General features: G+C 45.0%; 1 protein-coding gene across 1 annotated transcript in view; it reads right to left on the bottom strand.

Annotated features, from left to right (window-relative positions):
* Nucleotides 1-25,208, bottom strand: part of LOC124798736 (UDP-glycosyltransferase UGT5-like) — a 105,279-nt gene that overhangs the window by 59,739 nt on the left and 20,332 nt on the right. The window lies entirely within an intron of this gene.

Raw genomic sequence — 25,208 nt, 5'->3', positions numbered from 1 at the left:
GGACATTTCATTGAGAAGCTGAAGAAACTAAAACTTGCGCCAAACGACGTCCTGGTCAGCTTTGATGTTGTTTCTTTGTTTACAGGAGTGCCACTCAGGGACTTTCTGGAGCACATCGGTTCCATCTTCCCTCAAGACATCAGCAAGCTCTTTCATGCATGTCTCACCACGAGCTATTTCACGTGGAATGGCAACTTCTGCGAACAGCCGGAAGGCATCGCCATGGGTAGTCCTGTTAGTCCCAGTTGTGGCCAACTTCTTCATGGGACACTTCTAAGTACAGGCTCTGGACTTGGCACCTTGTAAACTTAAAGTGTGGTACAGATACGTCGATGATACCTTCGTTGTGTGGAGGCATTGTGAAGATCAGCTCGGTGACTTCTTAAGACGCTTGAACAGTCTCAATGCCAACATAAAATTTACTATGGAAATAGAGAAGGGCAAAAAACTACCTTTTCTAGACGTGCTGGTCACAAGGGATGGTGAAAACCTAGGACACAGCATGTTTCGAAAACCGACACACCCGGACCGACACCTGCACAGACTATCAAACCACCACCCGAGCCGCGCGGAGTGGTCGCGCGGTTAGAGGCGCTATGTCACTAACTCCGTGGTCGCTCCCGCCGGAGGTTCGTCCTTCCTCGGGCATGGGTGTGTGTGATGTTATTAGCATCAGTAACGTGTAAAGCTAAGGACTGATGACGTCAGCAGTTTGGTCCCTTAGGATTTCACACACATTTGAACTTTCTTTTCACCACCCGAACCAGAAAAGAGACACGATTAATAGGCTCGTAACGCGGGCAAGACGAATACGTGAGCCACCGCACCTCAGACGCAAAACACTTGGAAAGTGTTCTGAGGAGCAACTTCTACTCCACAAGTGATATTAGAAGTATAACAGAGCCAAACACTCGGCGAAGCGAGAAATCAGAAAAAGAAATCTCGGGCATGGCCTTTCTGCCACACATTCCCACAGTGACGGACAGAATCGGCCGATCGGACTTATATTGCACAAAAAGGCGTAAAGACTATTTACAAACCGACAAAGAAAATCAGAGAGTGTCTCAGATGGGCAGAAGAGAAAAGGTACCCACTTGCAATGCCAGGAATGTACCGCATACCATGCACATGCGGAAAAGTTCATGTTGGAATTACTGGACGACCGATCAACACCAGGATTACAGAATAAAAACGACGTTGCAGGTTGGGGCAGGTGGATAAATCGGCCGTGGCAGAGCACGCTCTGTGTGAGACCGACCACGTAGTAAAATTCGCCGACTCGGAAGTTCTGGTTGTATAGAAGAGCTAGCACAACAGCTTGCTCAGAAAAGCTGTAGAAATTCACAAACTCGACAAAAGCTTCAATAAGAAAGAGAAAAGCCTCAAGGTAAACGAATCCTGGCTTCCTGTGTTGCAGCGAACGATCGTTGCAGGTAGGAAGATGACCGCACCGGAAATGTCCGCGGAGAAACCCTCGGACGTTGGCACGCCAGGTATATATAGTTTGCGGCCGCGAACTCGGCTCCAGTCCACCACCATCAATGGAGGGTGAAACCTTGGTCATTGACTCGTGCTGGAGAAACGTCAGAAAAATCATCAGACGACAGTCGCCCGGAGAACCCGAGACTGATCCCAACAGACAGTTTGTCAAGAAATGGCCACGAAAGCCTTAACAATTTTGTATTACTGTCTCTGTTGTGGTCTTCAGTCCGAAGGCTGTTTTGAAGCAGAGTTCCACACTTTGTTCAAAAATGGTTCAAATGGCTCTAAGCACTATGGGACTTAACATCTGAGGTCAACAGTCCCCTAGACTAAGAACTAGTTAAACCTAACTAACTTAAGGGCATCACAAACATCCATGCCTGAGGCAGGATTCGAGCCTGCGACCGTAGCAGCAGCAGCGCGGTTCTCGACTGAAGCGCCTAGAACCACTCGGCCACAGCGGCCGGCGCCCACACTTTGTAATCAGCCGTACGCAACCCTCTATTTGTCTGCTAAATATTCCACTTGAACCAACTTACAGTAGTCAAACAGTGCTCTCCTTCGGCAAAATTTATTCTCTACCCCTCTTCTCCAGTTTCAGTATCGTGGTCATAACCGAGATTTATGTCGCAGAAACTACCAGGTACATCATAAGTGTGGAATCACCCTTTTAAAATAAAAACGGGTGTATAAACTAAAATTTGATGGGAAGAAGGGGGGGAGGGAGGGAGAGAGACAACATGGCGGCCATTTTGGAAGCAGCGTTTTTGATGGAACTAGCAATTTTCAAGTGGAGAAATAGTAAATAGATAGCGAATTACAATGAGTGATGCTATTCGTTTGAGAATGTCATCCTCCAGGTATGACTGATGTTTCTTCCTTAGAGGTAACTTCAAAGCTGGTGGCCTTAACACAAGTGAGATCGTCCCGATACCAGGAGAGAGCAGCACCTGTGTTACTACACTACATTTCAACCTGATTAGTGCGGCGGAGAAAATTATCGCAGAACTCTGTGAAACTGAGCATCGCGAGCAAACCAAAAACTGGGCGATCAGAAACGGTTACGGATGAAGCAACAGCAACCGCAGTTCCGATATCGCTCAGTGGGAACTCAGAGTGCAGTTTTCGCTGCATCTCGCTTCAAAATGGACTGTTTGTCTGCTGCACATACACCTTCGCGGAATTTCGTGTGAAGTTTCCTCATCGCACTCTAGGTAATGGGTGGTCTGTTAGTGTGGTGTTGGTTGGGAACCTCTGCGACGACACGAGTTCTCCTCTATTCTGATGTCAGGACGGTTTCAACGCACTCGGAGTGTGTTCACACTATCAGCTTTCGTGTCACCTGCAAGGTAGAAACATCAGTCGTAAATAGAGAGTGATTAAACATATGCTCAAAAATATAACCACCGTTTTTTCAACAATAAATCGCTATGTACTTAATATCTAGATAACCCCTTTCCAATGGAAAACTACCAGTGGCATTAAAAATGACGACCTTCAAAATGACCACCGTGTTGGTAACATACCCTACATGTATGCCAGGTTGCCTATCATAATGTGCATGGAATATTTTGCACAACAGTTCTGTGTATCCATCCCGTTATTTGACTTTGCGTGCAAGGCTCTCTCCAATGTACAGCGTCGTTCTGCTACCGTACCTCTGCAGTGGGGACTGGCCATCACGATGCTGTCATACTCACGATGGTTAATAAAGTTAATGAGTCAGTCAAGAAGGCTAGAACGTTAATTTTGCTAGAGAGGGCAATTAAGCAGTTGTTAGCATCCTACTTAGACGATGAATGGACGACATTAACTTTCGTTGTGATGGACGTAGAAGAATTGTGAGTAAAGATTAAGTTGATTGTAGCACAAAATTCGGAGAAAGCTAAGAAAATTGGGACTGTTGCATACTCGGTTCAAAATAGAATTCCGATATGTCGACAGGCAAAACGCAATAGAAATTCGTGCGTTTACAAAAGACTGATGCATGGAGCAGTTGGAAACTTCTACAGACATATGTTAGCGAAAGATCTTGCCGAGAACAAGGGAACATTTTGATCCAACGTGAAATCACTAAGCGCGTCGAAGGATTCTGCTATCCAGTCATTCGTACACCATTCTTGTGTGTGAAATTTAAATTTCACGTTTAAAACAACATTCACATAAGAGGATTGCACAGACATACCATAGTTTGACAGTCTGAAAGACATATATGGCGTTGAAAAGCAGCTGGAATGGTAGAACATGGGTAAGTCGGCAGGTGCAGATGGAAACACAATTTTTTGGAAATTTGTGGTAAGTTCCCATGGGACCAAACTGCTGAGGTCATCGGTCCCTAGGCTTACTCACTGTTTAATCTAAGTTAAACTAACCTACACTAAGGATGACACATACACCCATTCCCGAGGGAGGACTCTAACCTCCGACGGGGGCAGCCCCGCGAATCGTGTCAAGGCGACTCAGACCGCACGGTTACCCCTCGCGGCCACGGAAACCCAATTCGCTTTTACAAAGAGTACTCATCGCGTAATTAGCTTGTTTTTATCGCGAATCTCTTGCTGCAAGAGACTTCACAAAAGCGTACGTGCCTCCCGTCTATAAGAGTATTACAAACCAGTATCCTGAACGTCCGTTTGCTGCACAATTCTTCAGCTTGTTCCAAGTTTGAATATATTTCCTTCAGGGGGAATAGCTTAAATCCACAAATAAAAGGGGATGTGGAAAGTATGGCTCGTCCGAAGCTGAAGTTCACCTCATCATGTCCGGGGAACCACAGATTAGGGTACATCTACATCTACATCTACATTTATACTCCGCAAGCCACCCAACGGTGTGTGGCGGAGGGCACTTTACGTGCCACTGTCGTTACCTCCCTTTCCTGTTCTAGTCGCGTATGGTTCGCGGGAAGAACGACTGTCTGAAAGCCTCCGTGCGCGCTCTAATCTCTCTAATTTTACATTCGTGATCTCCTCGGGAGGTACAAGTGGCGGGAAACAATATATTCGATACCTCATCCAGAAGCGCACCCTCTCGAAACCTGGCGAGCAAGCTACACCGCGATGCAGAGCGCCTCTCTTGCAGAGTCTGCCACTTGAGTTCGTTAAACATCTCCATAACGCTATCACGGTTACCAAATAACCCTGTGACGAAACGCGCCGCTCTTCTTTGGATCTTCTCTATCTCCTCCGTCAACCCGATCTGGTACGGATCCCACACTGATGAGCAATACTCAAGTATAGGTCGCACGAGTGTTTTGTAAGCCACCTCCTTTGTTGATGGACTACATTTTCTAAGGACTCTCCCAATGAATCTCAACCTGGTACCCGCCTTACTAACAATTAATTTTATATGATCATTCCACTTCAAATCGTTCCGCACGCATACTCCCAGATATTTTACAGAAGTAACTGCTACCAGTGTTTGCTCCGCTATCATATAATCATACAATAAAGGATCCTTCTTTCTATGTATTCGCAATACATTACATTTGTCTATGTTAAGGGTCAGTTGCCACTCCCTGCATCAAGTGCCTACCCGCTGCAGATCTTCCTGCATTTCGCTACAATTTTCTAATGCTGCAATTTCTATGTATACTACAGCATCATCCGCGAAAAGCCGCATGGGACTTCCGACACTATCTACTAGGTCATTTACAATAGGCTGATTCCATATTGCTAGATTTCAGGGACTCTTTTGTTACATGCCACAGTACAGACTGTTAACGAAGGTCTGAGCATACGGATTGGGTTCTCACATACACTACTGGAAATGGAAAAAAGGACACATTGACACCGGTGTGTCATACCCACCATACTTGCTCCGGACACTGCGAGAGGGCTGTACAAGCAATGATCACACGCACGGCACAGCGGACATACCAGAAACCGCGGTGTTGGCCGTCGAATGGCGCTAGCTGCGCAGCATTTGTGCACCGCCGCCGTCGGTGTCAGCCAGTTTGCCGTGGCATACGGAGCTCCATCGCAGTCTTTAACACTGGTAGCATGCCGCGACAGCGTGGACGTGAACCGTATGTGCAGTTGACGGACTTTGAGCGAGGGCGTATAGTGGGCATGCGGGAGGCCGGGTGGACGTACCGCCGAATTGCTCAACACGTGGGGCGTGAGGTCTCCACAGTACATCGATGTTGTCGCCAGTGGTCGGCGGAAGGTGCACGTGCCCGTCGACCTGGGACCGGACCGCAGCGACGCACGGATGCACGCCAAGACCGTAGGATCCTACGCAGTGCCGTAGGGGACCGCACCGCCACTTCCCAGCAAATTAGGGACACTGTTGCTCCTGGGGTATCGGCGAGGACCATTCGCAACCGTCTCCATGAAGCTGGGCTACGGTCCCGCACACCGTTAGGCCGTCTTCCCCTCACGCCCCAACATCGTGCAGCCCGCCTCCAGTGGTGTCGCGACAGGTGTGAATGGAGGGACGAATGGAGACGTGTCGTCTTCAACGATGAGAGTCGTTTCTGCCTTGGTGCCAATGATGGTCGTATGCGTGTTTGGCGCCGTGCGGTGAGCGCCACAATCAGGACTGCATACGACCGAGGCACACAGGGCCAACACCCGGCATCATGGTGTGGGGAGCGATCTCCTACACTGGCCGTACACCACTGGTGATCGTCGAGGGGACACTGAATAGTGCACGGTACATCCAAACCGTCATCGAACCCATCGTTCTACCATTCCTAGACCGGCAAGGGAACTTGCTGTTCCAACAGGACAACGCACGTCCGCATGTATCCCGTGCCACCCATCGTGCTCTAGAAGGTGTAAGTCAACTACCCTGGCCAGCAAGATCTCCGGATCTGTCCCCCATTGAACATGTTTGGGACTGGATGAAGCGTCGTCTCACGCGGTCTGCAGGTCCAGCACGAACGCTGGTCCAACTGAGGCGCCAGGTGGAAATGGCATGGCAAGCCGTTCCACAGGACTACATCCAGCATCTCTACGATCGTCTCCATGGGAGAATAGCAGCTTGCATTGCTGCGAAAGGTGGATATACACTGTACTAGTGCCGACATTGTGCATGCTCTGTTGCCTGTGTCTATGTGCCTGTGGTTCTGTCAGTGTGATCATGTGATGTATCTGACCCCAGGAATGTGTCAATAAAGTTTCCCCTTCCTGGGACAATGAATTCACGGTGTTCTTATTTCAATCTCCAGGAGTGTATGTGAATGGCTCAAAGATTTTTTAACTAATGCGACTGTTTATCAGATACAAGGGTATTGTCAGTAGTGCCCCAGGGACTTTGTTAGGACCGCTTTTGTTTTCCATGTACACAAAAGATCCAGACGGGGTAAGCAGCTATCTTCGACTGCTTACTGATGAAGCTGTAGCGTATGGAAGAGCGTCCTCCATGAGTAACTGCAGGAGAATATAAGATGAATTAAATTGAATTTAGATTTGGTGTGATGAATGGCAGCTTGCTCTCTTACGCTGACTAAACTATTAATTGTCGTTCGCCTCCTGCGAACATTTGTCCAGAGACAGTATTCAGACCAGATCCCCTGTGGCGTTACATTTTGCGGATCCTGTGTGCTCTTTCGGGAGCACTAGAATCATAACTGGTGTTCCAAATGGTACCAGTGGAACGACACCGCACGCTTTAAGAATAAGAGGAGGACCGCTATCAGTGAAGCGAGGGTGCCACTTTCTGCACATATCATCCCGTCGACAGAAAAAGTCAGACTCTATTCACTGACAGTAAAGGGAATATACCAAATGCTCCCACTAGGTTTTTTTCATGTAAATGTGAGAGCCACGTATACTTAAACCACTAGCTGTCGCCGCTGGTACAAACACGGTGCATGTTTCATTGTATTGCCACGTTCCACCTACGCGTGCAGCGAACTCTTTCACATTTTCAGCTGTTGGCGACCCTGTATCAGCAGACAGCGTGAAGTGGTGTAGTGCTGAGTTAATGTGGTTGTGCTGGGCAGCAGAATCGTTTACGCGCCTTCGTGGTTCAGACTCCCCGCCGATTGAGTGAGAGAAAACTTGGCCAAGGCGACTTTCCTTCGCTATCCTCTCCAGTGAGATCGCGTTCTCCATTTCTAATCATATACATTTCAGCTGGAAGCTAAACTAGTGGCTTCATTTCTTTTGTGAAATTATTTCAGTAACGAGAGATTGCATCAGGCCGACATCAATAGCAATCAGTTATGATAAAGCGGCGTATACAGACACCTGGAAGATATGTAAAAAAGTTTTATTATGGCCTCGTTTCAACCGATTAAACTATCGCAAAAGTGCACAGTAATTATCCCACTGTTAAAGGTGGAAGTGTGCTGTTAAAGTTTCCGCAGATATGCTAAGTAGTATTTATCGTCTTTAGTCGTGATATGTTTGCGGTGAAAACACCCTTTCCAATGGTCTGTCCTTTTTTTCCTTTTCGTCCTCGGCATCAATTCCGAGAAGATATGTCCAATTCTTCTTGTACACAGTGGATGGTTGGTACACGATGTTGTAAGTTATACAGGTAGTAAAGGAGCTTAAAATGAGTATTATGAGATGGGTATCTGACGCTATGAATAGTTAGGTTCTTTTTGCGTAAACAACATACGACGGAAGCACTTCATATTTTTACAGAATTAACGATTGAAAAAGTTTTTTTTAATATTTAAACTGTTGTATTTTTTTCTCAAAGCGTTCGCCTTAAAAATTTGTAGTCTTCTGGATCGGTTCGGGCCAGATGCGGAAAATTTTGTTTACTCTGATATTGCCACCTCACGCAGGCACATTGTTTTGGAAGCATTCAGCAGCTGCTTTCAGGTGGTGAAAGCCGCTATTCACAACTGTTTTCAGTCACATAAGGTAACAGAATAAGCCACTAGGCGGTAGATCGGGTGAAAAGGGCAACGAGACATTAATTCCATGTCCTCCTTCGCCTCTTGGTGAACGACCTACTTTTATTGTTTGCAGTTCATCTTCGAGCTATCAAATAGTTGAGTACTTCTTAGTTTCCGGCTCTTCCGAATACGTTCATACTCATTTAGGATGTTGTTTTCGGTTTTTGCATTATCTTGGTAGAAGTTATGACGATTTCCTTGTATCAGTTGACATGAGCATGTTTCTATCTTTGATGGAATATCCAGAGTCCAACGGGAACTGATTATTTTCCCAGCTAAATTACTGCAAAAACCGATACTACTTATGGCAGTGTTCGATATGCCTAAGTATCCCTGCATGTCACAGTACGTCAAGTGCCGACAATCTTCCACGATGTTCCGATCAGCATAGATGGGATTTGAGACACCACCGGAATGTGGTCAGCTCTCACGGATTTCGTCGCTGACGGAAACGCTACCACAACGAAAATCTACAAACCAACTGTAAAAAGTCTTTCCTGAAGGTGAATTATTACCAAAAGATGAACGGAGCGATTTGTGGCATTATTGTTGGGTTAGGCCTTTACGATTTTCATCCAACGAAAAATTTCACGCAAAATTTTAATTTCTTTCAAAACAATGCTTCTTTAAACGCTTGTTGTAAACAAGATAGTCGGCCAGTTTCTGAGGTGCCGTTGTTTTAACAGTAACAAATGACGTATTTTTGAACAACAGTGATGCAACATCTCATTAGCTGAGTCTAATGGCCGGTTATGCGAAATTAAAAGACAGGCCCCGCACACCTCATAGCAACGACTGAAGCTCCTGGCAATTGTTCGAAATGCCAGGTCATCTCCAGACGATGAATACATTCAGCGGCACATAAAAAGCGCTTTTCCCGTAAGTGCACGTGTGTTTGGAGCACTTCATTCATTCAGAAAACTTCATAGCATCAGTTGAAATTACATATCATGTGCAGCCTACAACAAACAGATTTCAGCGACCACATCAGTAACATTAAATTTGTTGGAAAAGAGGAATTGGTCTCTACTTGAGTTGGTTTTAACTTGAAACTGTATTTTGTTAATTCTTGTTCTTAATTTGATTTCACTTACAGATTTTTTGTGAGCTAGAGTAAAAATGTAACACGTACACTGTTAAATACGGTACCGATAAGATTTTCTAGATTACAACACTTTTGAATTTGGGTAGGATATTTGTTCCTGGGTACATGACCACGTTGTACCTTGGATTGAGAGAAACCTTAATTTTTGAATTTTTTAGGTAAAGACTGCAACACGCATAAGAGAATACTATCGTTTCCGAGCGGAATAATAAGAAATTTTTCTGGAAATTTGTGGTAAGATCTTATTGGACCAAACTACTGGGGTCATCGGTCCGTAAGCTTACACAATATTTAATCCAATTTACGCTAAGAACAAGACACACACCCATGCCCGAAGGAGGACTCGAACCTCCGACAGGGGGAGCCGCGCGAACTCTAACAAGACGCCTTAAAACGCGCGGGTACCCTGCGCGGAAATAAGAAGACGTATTAATGTCCTATCAGAAGGCTGACTGGGGGCAGAAGTCTGAAAAGTGTTCCAAATTGCATCACTCTCCCATACCTCATATTAGGCCTTTGAATTCTAAATGAATAATGTTGTCTTAAAGGAAAGTTCGTAATGATGCATCTCAAAAACCGCTCGAATGGGAATGGAATATATTTTGTTTTCGGTTCGAATATTTCGCATTTATTGCTCGCGTTTTTCACTTCATTTTATACCTGAATTTAATCATCAAATCGTGTCATTATTTCCATATTTTCCATTTGTATTGTAAATAGTTTGGGTTACAGAGTAGTTGAAAAATATATAATGCCACTGCCTTGCAACACCATTGTCCTGATCTTGACGAAATATCGATACATTTTCATGTAATTATGTGATTAAACGCGTTCAGCCGAGTTGTTTTTTCTATGTAATGTCCAATGTTTTCATGATCGACCCCGTCGATTGTTCAGGGGCTCCGAGCTATGCTAGCTGTAGAGTCCACGCAGCGAAAACAAAAACCTGAGATATCTTCTGGTAAACCTTGCGGGATGTAAGGTCGTGGTCCATGAAACTCTTCAGCTCCTAACGTTTCGTCCAGTGCTTCGCTGGACATCTTCAGAGGGGTGTTTCTCCTCCGGTGAGTCTTGCCGACTGACGGGTCGGACGTCTGAGAGCGACTTATGTATCGTAGAAAGTGGGCGTGACCAGAGTTACACGTGATATGCAGAGATAACCTTTGTCAGAGATAAAACTTAACTATCGATCGTAATCTCGTCACGGATAAAACTGTCTAGCAATTCTGTAGTGCTACTGTCCAAATATCACTAAGTTTCATGGTCTCTTCTTTTCGATTAAAATTATCCCTATGTTTATATATTTCAATTGCTTCTCTACAAAGCCGTGGGTAATAGTTCGTCGTCGTAGAAAATATTTTTGTCTCGGAAAACTTCACTTGATGATTTCCTGGCTGAAAAGTTTTCCGAGACAAAAATTTTATCTACGACGACGACCTATTACCCACGGCTTTGTAGAGAAGCAACTGAAATATATAAACATAGGGATAATTTTAATTGAAAAGAAGAGACCATGAAACTTAGTGATATTTGGACAGTAGCACTACAGAATTGCTAGACAGTTTTATCCGTGACAAGATTACGATCGATAGTTAAGTTTTATCTCTGACAAAGGTTATCTCTGCATATCACGTGTAACTCTGGTCACGCCCACTTTCTACGATACATAAGTCGCTCTCAGACGTCCGACCCGTCAGTCGGCAAGACTCACCGGAGGAGAAACACCCCTCTGAAGATGTCCAGCGAAGCACTGGACGAAACGTTAGGAGCTGAAGAGTTTCATGGACCACGACCTTACATCCCGCAAGGTTTACCAGAAGATATGTCATCCGGTCGTGAAAGCCTTCATACTAAAAACCTGAGAGTTCGCATTTTTCTTTATGGCGAAGCTATGGTAAACAACCTACTTATGTACTATAAGCACCGTCAGAATGATGGTCGACTCCTCTGTACGCTACCTTTCCTAACAAGATGTCGAGGTGAACCTGTTGTTGTTGTGGTCTTCAGTCTTGAGACTGGTTTGATGCAGCCCTCCATGCTACCTTATCCTGTGCAAGCTTCTTCGTCTCCCAGTACTTACTGCAACCTACATCCATCTGAATCTGCTTAGTGTATTCATCTCTTGGTCTCCCTCTACGATTTTTACCCTCCACGCTGCCCTCCAATGCTAAATTTGTGATCCCTTGATGCCTCAGAACATGTCCTACTAACCGGTTCCTTCATTTTGTCAAGTTGTGCCACATACTCCTCTCCTCCCCAATTCTATTCAATACTTCATCATTAGTTATGTGATCTACCCAGCTAATCTTCAGCATTCTTCTGTAGCACCACATTTCAAAAGCTTCTATTCTCTTCTTGTCTAAACTATTTATCGTCCATGTTTCACTTCCATACATGGCTACACTCCATACAAGTACTTTCAGAAACGACATTCTGACACTTAAATCTATACTCGATATTAACAAATTTCTCTTCTTCAGAAACGATTTCCTTGCCATTGCCAGTCTACATTTTATATCCACTCTACTTCGACCATCATTAGTTATTTTGCTCCCCAAATAGCAAAACTCCTTTACTACTTTAAGTCTCTCATTTCCTAATCTAATTCCCTCAGCATCACCCGACTTAATTCGACTACATTCCATTATCCTCGTTTTGCATTTGTTGATGTTCATCTTATATCGTCTTTTCAAGACACTGTCCATTCCGCTCAACTGCTCTTCCAAGTCCTTTGCTGTCTCTGATAGAATTACAATTTCATCGGCCCGAATTTTTCTTTTGTTTCCTTTACTGCTTGCTCAATATACAGACTGAATAACATCGGGGAGAGGCCACAACCCTGTCTCACTTCCTTCCCAACCACTGCTTCCCTTTCATGCCCTTCGACTCTTTATAACTGCCATCTGGTTTCTGTATAAATTGTAAATAGCCTTTCGCTCCCTGTATTTTACTCCTGCCACCTTTAGAATTTGAAAGACAGTATTCCAGTCAACATTGTCAAAAGATTTCTCTAAGTCTAGCCAAAACTGAACATACGATACCACCGATCAGTATTATGCACCGTGCAGAGACAGAAATCGTCACGCCTGACAAATACTAAATTTTAAACGATGTTCCATTTTTACATGTCGGCTACACTGTCTGCGGATTCTTGGGAATGGGTTGACATAAGGCAAAATGAGTACAGTTGTAAACGACTGCACGTCAGAAAGCAAAATTTGTTCATTTATCGAGTAACGCAAGATAAGATGGAGGGAGCTGTACAGTAACTAATATCACTGACAAACATCTGGACGTGGATACAGTGATGATTCTTACCAAAAAGCTTAGTTTCAAGCCAACTCCAAAAAAGTTGCCACTAGCAGGTTACATGAGCTCCACGGAGCGTGTTGCAACTTCGACCCCACAGGAAACAGCAAGAGGGGTCTGCCATGAAACCTGTAGAGCACATGCCAAGAACGAGTAGTACTGAGAACTTGTGAGGAAGACATAGAAATTCTAATTCTGCTGGCAGACAAGGCCAATGCTACTGTACTAACGTGACATGTGGACTATAGTAGGATAATTTTCGGTCTTTTGATTGAATGTGTCTACACACAGATAGATTTAGATCGTACGGTAACATTGACAGAAGGATGATGACTCGTCTCAATGAGTCAGCCCTGGTACATAACGTCATTAAAGGTATTATAACACTAGCAGCTGTTCCACCGTGACGAGTGAATTTGCTAATGTACACAAGAAAGACGCGATGGTAGTAAGACACACTTACATACCGTGGGTGCGCACTGCTGTTTATAGATCGGAATCTCCAGTTAAATCAGTTCATTTCTGGAAGGCCTCGATTAAAAAATATGTGTAGGGTTGAAAATGCAGACGAATTACGGCTATCATCAATAAAAATACGCAAATGTTCCTTCCAAAATTGTGAGCAGAGAAATCTATGACTATTAAATGATCATCATCTTCATCAGTTATCTGCTATATTAGCAGGTCCTTTGCCACTCCATTTTCTGCGATCCATTGCTTCCTTCTTAAGGCTGCTGTATGTTGTACCGTCCATCATGTCATCCAGTATCTGGAATCTCTTCCTTCCTCGCTTCCTTTTCTCTTCTACATAACCTTCTAAAACTGTTTTTATCAGTCCGTCATTCTTTCTTAATATATGCCCAATCCAATTTCTTTTTCTTCTCTTTATTACATCTAGTAACTGCCTTTTCTCTCCCACTCTTCTCAGTACCTCTTCATTTTTTACTCTGTCCATCCAACTTATTCTTTCCATCTTCCGCCATGTCCAGATCTCAAAAATGATACAGCGTTCTAATTAGTCTGACTTATTACAATAAAAACGATTATTAAACAAGTGGCAACCTCTGGCAACATTATCATGATAAAATCATACATAAATAAATGACAACATCTGGCAACATTAAATCCTTGGCATATGTGACATGTTACTAACAGTCGCGCAACAACATTATTTATAATCGCCAAATGCCTAATAATCATCGTAAGGTTAATGGAAATAAGCAATACTACAGGAGGGAATATTCCTTTCCTGTGAGCGAATTGAAAGCATACCGTTCATTGCTGAAAAAAGCAAGTCTTTAGAATGGTACTTGAAGTAATCGGATTAAGAATAGGTAACCCTAAATTCCTTACACCTCGTCTCGCGGTTGCTGCGCGATCTCACGATAATACTGCAGGTGGTGGCAGAAGTGGCTGTATTGGTGGAGCCAACGACCCTCGCCAGTGGCTAAGTCCAAACGTTTCCAAGTCCCCAGTGCATCAGCTTAGGCGACTCCGCAGTGGCTCCCAGCGTCGATGCCTGGCGATGGAGGCTCCGGATCTCGATCTCAATTTCACTTCCAATCGTAATGTCAAGTAAAAGCAAACCTCTTAGGACCACGTTTTTTGTTTCTCACTGAATTTTGACTCTCTCGATTCCAGTTCTTCTGAGCACCGTCTGATCCAACTGATACTTACAAAATACTTGTCTCATTTCCCCGACTGATTAACCAATGACTTGTGTCATACCGTCCTCTACCGAAAAAAGTCATGTCACTTTCTCCCTGTCTCTTTTGGCTGTTTCGCAAGGCAGTGAGGAGTTGTCAATGTCTAGGCAATACTGGCAGGGATATATATATATATATATATATATATATATATATATATATATATATATATATATATATATATATATGTGTGTGTGTGTGTGTGTGTGTGTGTATCTTTTCAATTCAGTGGTCATTTGGATATTTATCTTTAGTTTTCCGTGCTTTTCTGGGTAAGCAGTTATTTTTGTACACCTCCTGTGCCTGCCCACCAAAAAGGCGAGTCTCCTCACTCCATTTCGTGGACACAAAATATTTTTGCCAGACGTATTCTCTATGAGAGGCGCTACCTCTGTGTCTGTATAGCAGCCTGATGTCCTACTATGGTTCCGCACAGCAGAAGCTGCTGGCCGGTGGCCAGCGACAGTCGAAACTCCCCCCAGAAGCCTTTCAAGAATCTGGCGCTAAGGGTGGCTCTGTCTTACGGCTTCCAACATGCCCGTATCCATTTCAATTACACAAGGTGCTTCTAACATTTTCCATCAACTTCACTGCATGCTAATATGAATTAAGAGTAAGAGAATAGAAAGGCTGCATTAGCTAGTTACCGATAATGGCTAGCAGTGTCACATACTTTTTACTGACGTGAATTAAGTATTCCGATAAAGTGCGGTTTTCAGGGTGTATACGACCCTGGACAACCGGGAGATCCGGGAAAAACCCGGGAATTTTTCCATCCGGGAGAAAACCGGGAAAAACCCTGGAATTGTTTAGATTTCCGAGAATTTTTCATTGTTTTAGTTTTCAGTTAATTTTTTGTGATTTTGACTGGTAAGAACCAACACTCTAACAAAGGATATCATTCTATCCCGCTACTGCAGAATGATACTGCAGCAACTAAACATGAACGGGAGAAAAAAAAAATAAAAGAAAACTTAAGTTGCAAAGGGAATTCGCCGTTTACAATAACAAAACAGTGCTCATACAAGCGTCTGCCAACAGTAAAGTGTGTCAAAGGCTTTAGGAACACTATGCAATGCTTTATAACAACAAATTGCCTCCGATGAGCGTGACGTGACAACTGTTTAAATTAGATTCGTTTGAGCAGTAGCGGGCGGGCTCTTGCGCATGCGCAGGTGAGTCGCGTATGAGTAGTACCTTCTCCCGCTTCTGCTTACGGAAGTGTGGATGGGCGCCACTACTTATTATTGCCCCTGTTCGGAAATATCGCAGATCCGGTGCTGATGCACAGAGCAGTCCGTCCGAGTTGTGGTGGGGAGGTGGGTCTCCACGTGACCCGTGTTTACGTTCAGTGATTTTGTTGTTTCCTCTTCGTTTATTGCTCTCACGTTAAATGATAACAAAACGGATTTTTGTGGGCGGGAGCTAGCAAATGAATTAAAATACGTTCGCATAATTACGGCAGGTTAAAATACACTCCTGGAAAAAAAGAACACATTGACACCGGTGTGTCAGACCCACCATACTTGCTCCGGACACTGCGAGAGGGCTGTACAAGCAATGATCACACGCACGGCACAGCGGACACACCAGGAACCGCGGTGTTGGCCGTCGAATGGCGCTAGCTGCGCAGCATTTGTGCACCGCCGCCGTCAGTGTCAGCCAGTTTGCCGTGGCATACGGAGCTCCATCGCAGTCTTTAACACTGGTAGCATGCCGCGACAGCGTGGACGTGAACCGTATGTGCAGTTGACGGACTTTGAGCGAGGGCGTATAGTGGGCATGCGGGAGGCCGGGTGGACGTACCGCCGAATTGCTCAACACGTGGGGCGTGAGGCCTCCACAGTACATCGATGTTGTCGCCAGTGGTCGGCGGAAGGTGCACGTGCCCGTCGACCTGGGACCGGACCGCAGCGACGCACGGATGCACGCCAAGACCGTAAGATCCTACGCAGTGCCGTAGGGGACCGCACCGCCACTTCCCAGCAAATTAGGGACACTGTTGCTGCTGGGGTATCGGCGAGGACCATTCGCAACCGTCTCCATGAAGCTGGGCTACGGTCCCGCACACCGTTAGGCCGTCTTCCGCTCGCGCCCCAACATCGTGCAGCCCGCCTCCAGTGGTGTCGCGACAGGCGTGAATGGAGGGACGAATGGAGACGTGTCGTCTTCAGCGATGAGAGTCGCTTCTGCCTTGGTGCCAATGATGGTCGTATGCGTGTTTGGCGCCGTGCAGGTGAGCGCCACAATCAGGACTGCATACGACCGAGGCACACAGGGCCAACACCCGGCATCATGGTGTGGGGAGCGATCTCCTACACTGGCCGTACACCACTGGTGATCGTCGAGGGGACACTGAATAGTGCACGGTACATCCAAACCGTCATCGAACCCATCGTTCTACCATTCCTAGACCGGCAAGGGAACTTGCTGTTCCAACAGGACAATGCACGTCCGCATGTATCCCGTGCCACCCAACGTGCTCTAGAAGGTGTAAGTCAACTACCCTGGCCAGCAAGATCTCCGGATCTGTCCCCCATTGAGCATGTTTGGGACTGGATGAAGCGTCGTCTCACGCGGTCTGCACGTCCAGCACGAACGCTGGTCCAACTGAGGCGCCAGGTGGAAATGGCATGGCAAGCCGTTCCACAGGACTACATCCAGCATCTCTACGATCGTCTCCATGGGAGAATAGCAGCCTGCATTGCTGCGAAAGGTGGATATACACTGTACTAGTGCCGACATTGTGCATCCTCTGTTGCCTTTGTCTATGTGCCTGTGGTTCTGTCAGTGTGATCATGTGATGTATCTGACCCCAGGAATGTGTCAATAAAGTTTCCCCTTCCTGGGACAATGAACTCACGGTGTTCTTATTTCAATTTCCAGGAGTGTATGTTAATAGTTTCAGATTTTATTTCCATCTTTGACAGTCAAGCATTAATTGCCTTACAGAGCAATGAAGTTATTTTTGCTGGTTTGCTAAAGAGATTCGGCTATTATTAATCCTTTCTACTGAGGCAGTCAATTTATTTGAAACGTAGTGTTTAATTTCACACTATTGGCTAGTTTCAACTGTTCGCTGCATTTCAAGTGCACGTATGGCATTATGCTATAATAAAGAACCAAAGCCGGCGGCGGTGGTCTAGCGGTTCAGGCGCTCAGTCCGGGACCGCGCGACTGCTACGGTCGCAGGTTCGAATCCTGCCTAGGGCATGGATGTGTGTGATGTCCTTAGGTTAGTTAGGTTTAAGTAGTTCTAAGTTCTAGGGGACTGATGACCTCAGCAGTTAAGCCCCATAGTGCTCAGAGCCATTTTTGAAAGAACAAACCTGAGTACTGGTACTCCAAGAATACTTACATACGGATGTGCATTTTAAGCCGAATTATGCACTTTAGTATGGTTCGCGAAATCCCGACGCTCTTGAAGTATCCTTTGATGTTTTGTTTCTTTTATGACATAATATAAGATCTTTTAATGTTTTACACGTACGAACATATGGGCTTCCTGCGTAATCGTAGCTGCGCAAGCGCGGTGACGCCTGTCATCTGGCGCTCTCTAGCAACTGCTGAAACGAACCTATTTCTAACAGGTCGCGGGAAAATATTGCGGATGGTGGTTTGAAAAGCGTTACATTCAAAGCAAATTTCCTTTTACGCAAGATGAATTATGTGCGAGAATGTACGATGAATTTCTTAAATCACAAAGCGTTTGACTCTCATTTAAAAATCAACTCTTTGAGGACAACCATGTAGAAGTATTTCGAGCCCAGAAGATGAGACATTTGCGTCGTCATTAAAAAATTTTACTGGCACATTTGTGTGTGTATCTTAAAGTGCAACACGCGCAAAAAAGATGAACATTATATGTGGAAACTTAGCTTCTCTTCCAACTTATTAATCTTCGAGACCAATATTATATGTGAATGCTATGTATATTAATTTAAGCCAGTAACTTTCCTTATTTGTGTATTCGCGCTACTTAAGAGTGATCTTGCTATTGGCTGACTACATCACGTGTCCTATTGCTGTCATCAGTTGGCGAGATCACGTCAATGAGCTATGACGCTTACAAAAGCGTATCGCAGTCTCAATTTCAATGCTTCAAAAAGTGACATGTGTTATTTGGTGAAATTCAAATCTATACCTTCGCAATACGAAAATATGCGGCGTACATGTTGCTGCACATCAAAGGTCTTTCAAAACGTGTTTTCCCCTCTGAGTTTCGTTTTCTGAAGTGCCGGGAAATTCTACGTCGCTATATAAAACCATAAACATTCAAAGGATTGACGACTTTTACAGTGCCGAGGAAGGGTATACTGTCAATTAACACGGAAAAAGTGTATTTTCATCTGGGAGAAAGTGTATTTTTAACCGGGAAATCTGGGAAAAATCCGAGATTTTTTTTCCTTGTCCACGTATACACCCTGGTTTTAATTACTGGTTTGCGTATTTTGTAAGACTGTTTCCACAAAAACTGCTCCGTAACATTACCAGCTGGTAAAATACCCGAAAAGCAAGCTCAGTGAATAGTGGGAAATTGTGAACACTACGTTCGGAAATCCGCTCATTTTGTACACTACCCCAGTAGATTACAGTTATAGGATACGGACATTGTGGTAAGTTTCAAATGGTTCTAATGGCTCTGAGCATTATGGGTCTTAACATCTGAGGTCATCAGACCCCTAGACTTAGAACTACTTAAAACTAACTAACCTAAGTACATCCCACACAACCATGCCCGAGGCAGGATTCGAACCTGCGACCGTAGCAGCAGCGCGGTTCCAGACTGAAGCGCCTAGAACCGATCGGCCACGACAGCCGGCTGGTAAGTTTCGATACATTCTCCCTCCTTACAACAATCCCACATTGTAAACGCTTGGAGCTTACCGTAGGAAAGTTATAAGAATGTTTACTTGACATTTTAAGTCTGTTCCGATGTTGACTTTTTCCCTGACTGATGAAAAATATTACTAATTATTCGATGGCATGTCGCCTGTTGTGATGAACTTACATATGGGTTAGTTTGAAGAATAGGGAGTAGACCCCACGAAATTTAAACCAACTTGTTTCTGTCTATACTCAGATGCCTTTTTGAGCGGAAAACTTCAATAATTCCAGGAACATTTAAACTCTGTCCATTCTGATACACAATTCGCGATGAAACTTGAGAAAGAGGACCAACTACCTTTTCTAGAAGTCTTAGAAGAGAAGAAGAACGTAGGAAACTTACACACGCTGACCTCTGTCTTCACGGCCCAGCCATCACCTGCCACAAAAAAATTCGTTGCTACGGACTATGGTCTATGTAGCTCGAACAGTTTGACACGAAGAGCGTCGCTGAAGAACTGCAACACTTAAGAATAGTGCTCTGATGGAATGTGTACTCAAATAATAAAATTGAGGGTCGTTGCAGTCAAAACCAATTTCGCCCGAGAAACACGTCTAGAATGGGACAGAGAAAGAGCACCCAGGTATCGCTTACTTCCCTTCTACTGGCCCATTATCAGGAATGAGGTGTAGACTTCCAAGGAAATATTATTTCGTTTCCGTCAACAAAGACAGGTTGTCTTTTTCTGTAATGCTAATGAAGATCTAGGTCTCCGCAAGCAGAGTATTTATCACATTCCGAGCGCCTATGGCATGTCTATTAAAACAATCGAAGAGAGATGCAAGGAGCATCAGCGACACACCAGCTGAAACAAAGATGCAGATTTGCTGTCGCCGATCACTGCCTCGAATAAAGGCGTGAAACGAAACATAGTGAGGCCAGTAACGTGTTATAAACGGCTAGTTTCTGCGACAGCGGCCGGCCGGAGTGGCCGAGCGGTTCTAGGCGCTAGTCTGGAACCGCGCGACCGCTCCGTAGCAGATTGAATCCTGCCTCGGGCATGGATGTGTGTGATGTCCTTTGGTTAGTTAGGTTCAAGTAGTTCTAGGTTCTAAGGCACTCAGAGTCCCATAGTGCTCACAGCCATTTGAACCATTTCTTCTGCGACAGCGTAATTACGAAATCAAGTAAAATCAGGAAACGTAGTAAACAAGGGCGGAAGTACCAGTTTAAGCTAGGCTTGGAATTTGGCTTTCAGTTTATTAACATGTCACTGGCCATCACGTCCTCCACGGCTGGGACACGCTGACAGAATGTGCGTTTCTCGGAATATCATGGCATACCTGGAGAAAAAAAAAGTCAAAGAGCGTAGCGGGCATCGGGAGTCCAACTCGGCCATAAACAGCGGCTCAACAGTTCACTGTTTGATTAAAGTCCGCGCTGCGAGGATACGTAACAGCAATGCTCATAAGAGCTGAAGAGGATGGCTGAGTCGGCCGTCGAAACGTACTACGGAAACAACAACACGGCTGAACATCCAGAAGAACACCGTTAATTAGTCACGACCAGAAAATCTGAGACATTAAAATTTTAAATATTTTATTATGGGGAATAAAACCTATATATTTTCTTTTACTGTTTACTTTTATGGCTAACTAACTGCAATTGATACCGAAACAGAAATAACTTCATTTCCAGATGCTTAGGGTGGCACTCGATGCAAATTATGTACCCGCAAGTGTGTCAGGTAACCTTCAGGCAGCATCTATATATTATCAGCAGGTACAGTTCACCGCAACATCGAATAACGCATTATGCCTTAGCATGAAATCTATTGTAACTAGAGACCTGACAAAACTAAATAAAAAGATACCATCTTTCTGCTCCATAACAAGATATTTAGTAGCCCACATCCTCATCTCCTCTTGTGCTACAGTAAAAGTAACTCTGCGATCAGTTCCGGGGGCGGCACAATGCTCATCGGCTACTGTCATCCTCTGTATCATGAAGTAATTTGGATCCTTTCGGAGGGACTTGGGGGCAGCACGTAGGTCTCGCAGCCATTGTTGGCTTGGAGTCGCTTGTTATCATTGAAGAAGTTCCTCTGCTGGACTCATGACCCTGAGGAGAGTCCCAGGGAGAATGTCCTCCGTTTGGCAGTCATACGTTCTGACTGCTCAAGAACAGAGCTGGACTCAACGGTATCGGTGGTAACAATGTCTTATGTCCTGGCATCAGTGAGGAATAACGTAACCAATGTGGCTTTGTAAGAATGTTGAGTGAACTGTGTAGTACGACACGTCGATACTCACGTAAGGCGCCTTGGAGGAGAGTGAATGTCGTTGGCTGCCCATCCTCTTCCCCTTTCTCTCGGTACGGGCCTAGTATATCTGGGGATATGGAGGCGTAGTGTCTTTGGCTATTATCCTCCCCACACCAACAATTCCTCTGCATAATATGCATAATAGAGTATTGTATGCGTGGATATGCAGCTGCAAAACACATTGACTGGTTCCGCCCCAACACTTCCTACGGATGCGGAAGTAATATATCTAAACTGCACATGAAGCAGCGAATGTCTGGCTGTTCATCCTCTCCGCCCCAATACTTCCTCTCCATAGTGAGGTTATTTATACGTGGATGCATCGGTGCAAAACTTATTACTGGTCATCATCTCCCCTTCTGTGGATATGAAGCTAGTGTATCTGCGCATATGGAGGGAGGCGCCAATCGCCTTATCTGTTCATCCTCTCTCCCACAACACTTCTTCTATGCACTTAGGTAATATGTCCGTGGATGGCCAGGCGCATTTTTTCCCTGGTGTTTCGGCAGATATTTCAAATCTAGTTTCTGCAGTGTGTAGCTGGAGTTGCCCAGGCGAGTACTGCTCACCAAGGCCGGTATTACACTAACAAATATCTTTGTCAAAGATTTGATCAAATATGTGATCAAATATTCCGTCAAATATATTTGACAAAGATCTTTGACGTAGCGCTAGAAGGGGTGTTACATGTCATCATATTTTTCGTCAAAGTTCAAGATGGCTGACAACAACAACTTGTTATTAACCGCAGCGGTTGCATGTACCACAATTGCACTGTGTGCACATGTGGAGGAGAAGCGAGGGGAAAAAAAGGAAACATACCTGGGTGAAGCCGTGGGTTTTACGACGACACGATAAAAGCATTCAACAAAACTTGTTACGTGAGCTTATATTGGCGGACGTCAAGTCGTACATCAATTACTTAAGAATGGTTGGGTATACATTTCTGTACGTGCTCAATGAAATGTGTCCTCATATCACAAAGCACAATATTCACCTGAGAACTGCTACATCTGCAGAAGACAGGCTCACTGTAACACTCCGATTCCTTGCTACAGGAGAGGGTTAGGTTAGGTTAGGTCAGGTCAGGTCTCCAATCTTCTTAATCTATTTTTGTATTCAGCGTGCCTCACGTTGTAAAGCGTCTCATCAGCTTCATACATGTCTATTAATTTTGTAGTTGTCGGCACACACCAAATGTATTTACCAGCAAAGTTTATAAAAACACTATACACGACAGAATGCTGCAGCGATGCTAGCGCTCCACGTGGTAACACATCACATTGCAGTGAACAGAAGACAAGCGACTTCTTTGATCAAATCTACAGTGAGGCCGTAGATTTGATCAAATATTGGACGACATTTGACAAAGTTCCCTATTACACCATCAAATATCTTTGACAAAGTTATTGGCCAGGATATTTCACAAAGAAATTTGATAGTGTAATACCGGCCTAAGTCATGCAGGCGACGCCCAGCGTCATGGGAAAGCGTCGGTTTGTTTCGATTTCCAAATGAAATCATTTTTGAAGCTGAATTTTACGTGTTCATTCGGTAGAGCGCTCCCAAATGAGTTTAGTGCGATATTTGTTTATCGCTATTAATTAACAGGGACAGTAAAACACCAAGAATAATCAGTACTCCAGTAGCAACTGAGCAGCGGCGTTGCTGCACGGCGATGGCAGTCATCGCGGGCCAGGGCGGGGCTGTCCGTGCTGGAGTACCGGTTATCCTTTGAGTTCTACCGCCCCCGTTCATTCATATATAGGAAGCAAATATCTCAATAGACTAATTCAACTTTAAAAATTTTATTTGTAACGGGAAACAAACCGACGCTTTCCGTATAAAAGACGTGATGAGCTGTTTCTTTTTGTCTGATTCCAGCTGTACATTACGAAAACGAAATTGCAAACATCTTGGGAAATACGAGAGAAAATGCACCTGACGACTTTTAGAAGAGACACCTGTTATAAGTACAAAACTTCTTGGCTACTCGTCCTCTGCCGTCTTACAATTGCAACGGGTACGATGCTAACATGTGTGTGAATGTGGGGCTGGCAGTATCTTTGGCTGTTCACCTTCTCCACCCAACACTTTCGCCACTTAGTGACGTAATTTATCCGTGAATATAGGGGTGCAAAACTTACACTACTGGCCATTAAAATTGCTACACCACGAAGATGACGTGTTACAGACGCGAAATTTAACCGTCAGGAAGAAGATGCTGTGCTATGCAAATGATTAGCTTTTCAGAGCATTTACACAAGGTTGGCGCCGGTGGCGACACCTACAACGTGCCTACACCAGTTTCCAACCGAATTCTCATACATAAACAGCAGTTGACCGGCGTTGCCTAGTGAAACTTTGTTGTGATGCCTCGTGTAAGAAGGAGAAATGCGTACCATCACGTTTCCGACTTTGATAAATGTTGGATTGTAGCCTATCACGATTGCGGTTTATCGTATCGCGACATTGCTGCTCGCGTTGGTCGTGATCCAATGACTGTTAGCAGAATAAGGAATCGGTGGGTTCAGGAGGGTAATACGGAAAGCCGAGCTGGATCCCAACGGCCTCGTATCACTACCAGTCGAGATCTACGTCTACGCCCATACTCCGCAAGCCACCTGACGGTGTGTGGCGGAGGATACCTTGAGTACCTCTATCGGTTCTCCCTTCTATTCCAGTCTCGTGTTGTTCGAGTAAAGAAGGATTGTCGGTATGCCTCTGTGTGGGCTCTAATCTCCCAGATTATATCCTCATGGTCTCTTCGCGAGATATACGTAGGAGGGAGCAATATACTGCTTGACTCCTCGGTGAAGGTATGTTCTCGAAACTTCGACACAAGCCCGTACCAAGCTACTGAGCGTCTTTCGTGTAGAGTCTTCCACTGGATTTTATCTATCATCTCCGTAACGATTTCGCAATTACTAAATCATCCTGTAATGAAGCGCGCTGCTCTGCGTTGGATCTCCTCTATCTCTTCTATCAACCCTATCTGGTACGGATCCCACACTGCTGAGCAGTATTCAAGAAGGCATCTTATCCGCATGGCTGTAACGGGTCGTGCAGCCACGTCTCGATCCCTGAGTCAACAGTCGGGGACGTTTCTAAGACAACAACCATCTGCACGAACAGTTCGACGACGTTTGCAGCAGCATGGACTATCAGCTCGGAGACTATGGCTGCGGTTACCCTTGACGCTGCATCACAGACAGGAGCGCCTCCGATGGTGTTCTCAACGACGAACCTGGGTGCACGAATGGCAAAACGTCATTCTTTCGGATGAATCCAGGTTCTGTTTACAGCATCATGATGGTAGCATTCCGTGTTTGGCGACATCGCGCTGAACGCACATTGGAAGCGTGTATTCGTCATGGCCATACTGGCGCATCACCCGGCGTGATGGTATGGGGTGCCATTGATTACACGTCTCGGTCACCTGTTGTTCGCATTGACGGCACTTTGAACAGTAGACGTTACGTTTCAGATGTGTTACGACCTGTGGCTCTACCCTTCATTCGATCCCTGCGAAACCCTACATTTGAGCAGGATAACGCACGACCGCATGTTGCAGGTCCTGTACGGGCCTTTGTGGA

The sequence above is a fragment of the Schistocerca piceifrons genome, chromosome 5, assembly GCF_021461385.2.
Source record: "Schistocerca piceifrons isolate TAMUIC-IGC-003096 chromosome 5, iqSchPice1.1, whole genome shotgun sequence".
NCBI classification, from domain to species: domain Eukaryota; kingdom Metazoa; phylum Arthropoda; class Insecta; order Orthoptera; family Acrididae; genus Schistocerca; species Schistocerca piceifrons.
The sequence above is the reverse complement of the archived record's forward strand: the minus strand, read 5'-3'. Positions and strand labels throughout refer to the sequence as shown.